This window comes from Eptesicus fuscus, chromosome 8 (genome assembly GCF_027574615.1).
Source record: "Eptesicus fuscus isolate TK198812 chromosome 8, DD_ASM_mEF_20220401, whole genome shotgun sequence".
Lineage (NCBI taxonomy): Eukaryota > Metazoa > Chordata > Mammalia > Chiroptera > Vespertilionidae > Eptesicus > Eptesicus fuscus.
In genome coordinates this window covers 78,716,460-78,722,692 of record NC_072480.1, presented here as the reverse complement: position 1 = coordinate 78,722,692, position 6,233 = coordinate 78,716,460, and positions in this window count along the sequence as shown.

Genomic DNA, 6,233 nt, shown 5'->3' with positions numbered 1-6,233 from the left:
TAAAAGGAAGTGTATGGAAGGCCGCCTGCCCTGTTTATTGGAATTCTGACTTAGTGCCCCTAACTATTCCTTGACCTTTCCAAACAAGTATGTGCACGAGCTGACCCCCAGGTGTTTATTGGAATCCTTATGCTTAGATCTTTGGGTGTCCTTTCTGAAAGGATGCTACAAACACATGTGCTCCCAATATTATGTATCTTACTGATTGTATCTAAAAGATAAACTTTATCTCAAACTGCTGTTACAATAAAAGGCTAACGAGGCAGGCAATCGAGGATGTCTGGTCCCTTTGGCCAGGCAGTCCCTTAGCCCTCTCTTTCACAGTGAAACTGTGTCAGAGTAATCTGTTTATCAGACGTTCAGGGGCTGCTGGTCAGCCCCAGCAAACAGCTTCACTTAAGCCCCTTAAAATATTAAAGTATTTTTGAAAACACATAAAAGAATAAGATGATCTGTTGGAGCTAGCATAGGTTCATGGATCACAGACTGTGTTTGATTCATACTATTATTATTGTTTGATCAGGGTTACTAGAATAGCCATGAGATAATACATATACACTACTTAGCCTAGCTCTGACACTAATAGTTCAATAACTATAGCTACTGGTATTATTATGTTAATTTTAGCAGAATATTCAACTATCTCTAGTGATATAACAGTAGTAATAAAAACAATTATTACCATTTATTGAGTATTTATTATATTCCAAACACATCTTAAGTGCTTAGCATACAATATTACTACATTGAAGCCCCACAAGGTATGTGTTCTGGATTAAATAGAGTCCCTAAATATTCATGTCCATCAGAAATTTCAGAATATGTCTTTATTTGGAAATAGGGTCTTTGCAGATATAATCAAGCTAAAATGAGGTCATACTGGATTAAGGTGTACCCTAAATCCAATAACTGCTGTCTATAAGAAGAGTGAGATTAGATGGTGTGGAGGAGACACAGGGAAGAAGTCCATGTGAAGATGGAGATTGGAATGACAAGGATTGTTGGCAATTACCAGAATCTGGAAGAGGCAAGGAAGGATTCTTCCCTAGGGCCTTCAAAGGAAGCATGGCCCTACCAACACTTTGATTTTGGACTTCTAACATCCAGAACTATAAAAGAATAAATTTCTGTTGTTTTAAGCCACTCATTTTGTGGAAATTTCTTATGCTAACCCTAGGAAACTAATACAGTCAGTATTATATTTATTTGCAATGAGGAAACTGATATGTAGAGAGGTTACACATTTTGTGCAAGGACACAAAGGTAATACATTACAGATTCCAGCTCAGGTCTGTCTGACTCCAAAGCCCCTGCTCTCAACATGTAAATGAGTATACAGATTTACAGCTGGCTTATATTTTGCCATCCATGAATGATAATCAATATATTGATGTCAACCTGAAGAGTTCTCTAATGATTTTCACTCATCATTCATTCATTCATTTTTATAAAGGTGGGGCCTAGCCAGACCTGTTCACCTATTAGTCAATAGTATCAATAATAGCTAATGTTTACTAGTATATAGCACCTACTCTATGCCAGGCAGGATTTAAATACCTTAGGTATATTAACATATTCATTTCTCAAATAACCCCATATGAGGCAATGTGAAGATCAATTACAAAAATGGTCCCAATTCTTCACCTCTCCCCACGTGACTTTACAGCTCCACCCATGAAGAAGCGATGGAGCATCTTTCTCACCCCTGGAATCTGAGATGGTCCTCTGACTTTCTTTGGCCAGTAGAGCAGTGGAAGTGACTGTACCAAATGAGAGCCTCAGCCTCAAGAGGCCCTGCATGCATTTCCTCTCCAGGCCATCAAACAAACCGAGGCTGGCCTGTTAGAGAATGAGCTGATGCATTTCAGCTGATGGCTAGCCTACCCCCAGAAACAGGGCTGCTTATTTCACCCACAGCTAACCAGACAAATGAAGGAGCCTACCTCAGGCCAGAAAAACTGACCAGTAGAGCATAACTCAAATTGCTAACCAACGAATTAGAAACTAAATAAATGATTGTTGTCTTAAGCCACTAAGTTTCAAGGTGGTTTGTTAGCTAAAGGACACAGGTAGGTACAATAATAATAGTATGTTATTATTAGTTTTTCATTTCACACCTGAAGAAATAGAGACACAGAGAGGTTTAGTAATATGATAATAAAAGAGGAAGATGCAAATTGACTGCACCTCCGTGACACACACAAGCCAATCAGGAGTGAGTATGCAAATTGACCCAACAAAGAAGGAGGGTTAATTTGCATATGCAGGCACCAAGCAAAGACTGAAGGCTCCACTGCGGCCGGAGCCAAACCTGAAGGCTGAACACTTGGCTCCACTGCGGCCCTGGTCCCGGGTGCCAGAGGAAAACCGGTGCCAGCAGCCAGGGGAAGGAAGGCCTATTGCACGAATCTTTGTGCAATGGGCCTCTAGTATTATATAACTACAAAGTGTCAGGGCCAGGCCTTCAACTTAAGGAATGTGCCTCCAGAGTCCATTCTCATGATCACCACAAGATCCTGCTCTCAGTCACTTCCACAAAGTCACAGAAAGATTGCTTATAAGATTGGCCAATGATGTTAAGCCAGAAAGGATGACTAATTACCACAGACGACAGAATTTTGATTCAGAATACTCACAACAGGCATGACCCAAAATCTATTGATCTGTAAAATAAAACTTCACAGGAAAAAAATATATTAAAAATATGCAAATAAAAACAGGGAGGCTTAACTTAAAAGCAGCTCATGTAAAAAGTTAAGAGGGGTTTTAAAGAAATGAAACTGAATACGAATCAATCACGGGATGCTGCATAAATGAGGGTCTGGTGCCAAGCCCCAGGAAGCAACAGTGCTGCTGCACGTGATATGATTAGAGGGGTGTTGATGAGCTGAAGTATAACAATGTTACACAAAAATTCTATTATATGAAAAAGTAAGCATATTTAATCTGACCAGAGTGGGGAGGGGCACGAGTCTGTGAGCTCTTAAAATACCTAAAGATTTGTCAAAATGTTGACGAGAAAGTAGATTGATCAGTGATTGGAAGTGTTACAGTTTTATTGGATAGAAGAAAAAATACTTTTAATCTTTCTCCCTTTGCCCCTCCAAGCCTGCTCTCTGGACTTGTTCTTTCCTATCCCATAATGAAATCTCCAGCACCTCCCATAATATTCTGAGCCTTTTAATCAACAGTTTCATTTCAGTAATTAAAATATGCCTCCAGTGTAACATCAACACCCCAAACTCATTTAAACTTAAGGCCTCTCTCTTCTTCCAGCTTGACAACCAATAGAGGGGAAGTTTGGGGAGGAGGTGTGGTTGGCTTAGTGTCTCTTCCTTACTCCATCTCCTTCCCCAGATTGTCAGTCATCATGTTTGATTCTTTCAGGGTCAAACCCAAGGGGAGAGGAGATTAGAATAAAAGAGCAAAGACATAGATATGTTTGTATGAGATGGTGGTGCCCTCTTGGGGGCAGAAGGACAATGGGGCTTCCTCCAGGCTCCCCTGACTGAGACAGTGCCTCTCGCCCCATTCGCAGATTTAACAGCTTTCCCCTGGCCACCCACTAGTCTACTGGGATCCCCTTGCCCCTCTAAGAAATCCTCTTTCATAGGAACCTTTTTAAGAAGGCCAAGACCAGCTCCCTTCTGTGTGATCACTGGATTCCTGGAAAATACGTACCTGTGCCGCAATATCAGAGAAAGCACAGCTCCCTTCCAATGCAGCCTCTTCACTAGGTTACAAGGAGGAGGCAGCTACAGGCACAGACTCCATACTTGACACATTTCAGTATGAGTTCCTCAAACTCCAGGGGACACGCTGAAAGCTCTCAGAACGGTCTTCTTGAATCCCTTCTAATGTGGTTTCAGAGGAAATGCCACAGCACTCCAATAATCTTTTGAAGAAAGAAGGTTCTCAAGGCATGCAGAGAGAGATGTGTGATGTGCTAATGCAGATAGGACAGGTTTTACGATCTCTTTATTATGTCCTCACAGGTAGTCAAACACCCAGCTTCAGCTATTATAGAATTCTAAGAAAGATGGAGTTTCATTCTAACATACCATTACAAAAGTTACAGGGAAGCAGATTTTCAGCCAGTAAATGGTTATCGTTCTAACAAAGTAAAGGGATTCAGGTCATAATGTTGTAGTCCATCAGACTCTAAAATTAGTGCTCAAACAGAGGTTGTAGAAGAAATTTCTGCACATAGTGGGAGGTGGACAAGTAACATCTAACATTTCCTTTCCCGCTCTAGAATTTTATTATTTCTATAACAGTGCTCATGCCATACTTAAGAAATGTATATATTTAAAAAGAACTACCTAACGACAACCACATCTAGTTCTTGAATGGAGCATCCCAAGCGGTGAACCCCTTGAGTTTGCTAACAGTGCCTTTACGTAGCCAGTCTTCTCCCCAACCCAGCCCCTAGAAATCACTGATCTGATTTCTGTCCCTATAGTTTTGCCTTTTTCAGGATATTATATAAATAGAATCGCACATCCTGTAACCTTTTGAGGCTGGCTTTTTCCACTTAACATAATGCTTTTGAGATTCTTCTATGTTGTGGTGTGTGTCAGTAGCTAGTTCCTTTATATTGCTAAGTCATATTCCATTGTATGGATGTACCACAATTTTTTAATTAAATTTATTGGGGTGACATTAGTTAATAGGATCATGTAGGTTAGATATACCACAATTTGTTTATCCATTTACATCTTAGTTGTTGCCAGGTTGAGCAATTATGAATTGCTATAATCATTCAGAAAAAAAGAAAAAATAAAGTAATCCCAAAGGGACATGAAAAAGAGTGCATGACTAAGTAGCATATGTGGTATTCAGAAGTCTCAAAAGAAGGAAAGGTCTTGATAAGGTAGAGTTTGGTTACAAAGGATTTTTCTGCTTGTAGTACTTACCCCATACTTTTATAAATTTGTTTATGGTGTTCTTCACTGCAAAGCTATCCTTCAGATGTGAAGGACAAGTAAAGACTTTTCCAAACAAACAAAAGCTAAGGGAGTTCAGCACTTCTAGACCTGCTTTACAAAAAATGCTGAAAAGAGCTCTTCAAACCAAAATAAAAGGATGCTAATAGTAACCTGAAATCATATAAAATATAAAACACACTGGTAACGTATATAATCAAATTCAGAATACTCCAACACTGTAATATGGTATGTAAATCACTCGACTTGAGTATAAAGATTAATGGACTAAAGTATTAAAAATAACTATGGAAAAAAATAAAATAACTATGGGAGCACTAACCAGCTTGGCTCAGTGAATAGAGCATTAGCCTGCGGACTGAAGGGTCCCAGGTTCTATCCCAGCCAAGGGCACATGCCTGGGTTGCAGGATTGATCCCCAGTAGGGGCAGTGCAGGAGGCAGCCAATCAATGATCCTCTCTCATCATTGATGTTTCTATCTCTCTCTCTTTCTCCCTTCCTCTCTGAAATCAATAAAGAAATATATTTAAAAATAAATAAATAAAATAACTATGGGTACAGTAATTTGTTAATGGCTACACAAAATAGAGAGATGAAAATTATAACATCAATGGGGGGAGGAGTAACAGGGTAGAGTGTTGTATATGATCAAAGTTAAGTTGCTATCAACTTAAAATAGACTATTATAATGTTTGGAACCTTGTTTGGAACCGGATTCAAACAAATGAATGAAAACATTTTTAAAAAAGAGTGAGTAAAATGTATGGAAAAAAATGTATGCAAATCATATATACAGGATTTTTCGCTAGAATATATAAAGAACTCTTAAAACTCAGTAATAGGAAAACAGACACAAACAAAAAATTGGCAAAAGGTTTGGACACCTCACCAAAGATATATGGATGACAAGTAAGTTCATGAAAAGATGTTCAAAATCATCAGTCATAGAAATATGAAAGGTAAAACTACAAGGATGACAGAGATGTGGAGCAACTGGAACTCTCATACACTGCTGATGGGAATGTAAAACTGCCAATCACTGTGGAAAAGTTTGGCAGTTTCCCAAAACATTAAACATATACTTATCCTATGACCCATTCTATCCCTAGGTATTTACCCAAGAGAAATAAAAACATATGTCCATACAAAGACTTGTAGATAAATGCCCAATAGCAGCTTTTTTGTAACTAGTAGCCCGGTGCACGAATTTGTGCACATTAAAAGGAAATTAATTAGAAGAAATATTTTAATGTCACTATTCACCCTTTATAATAAAATTGTCAACT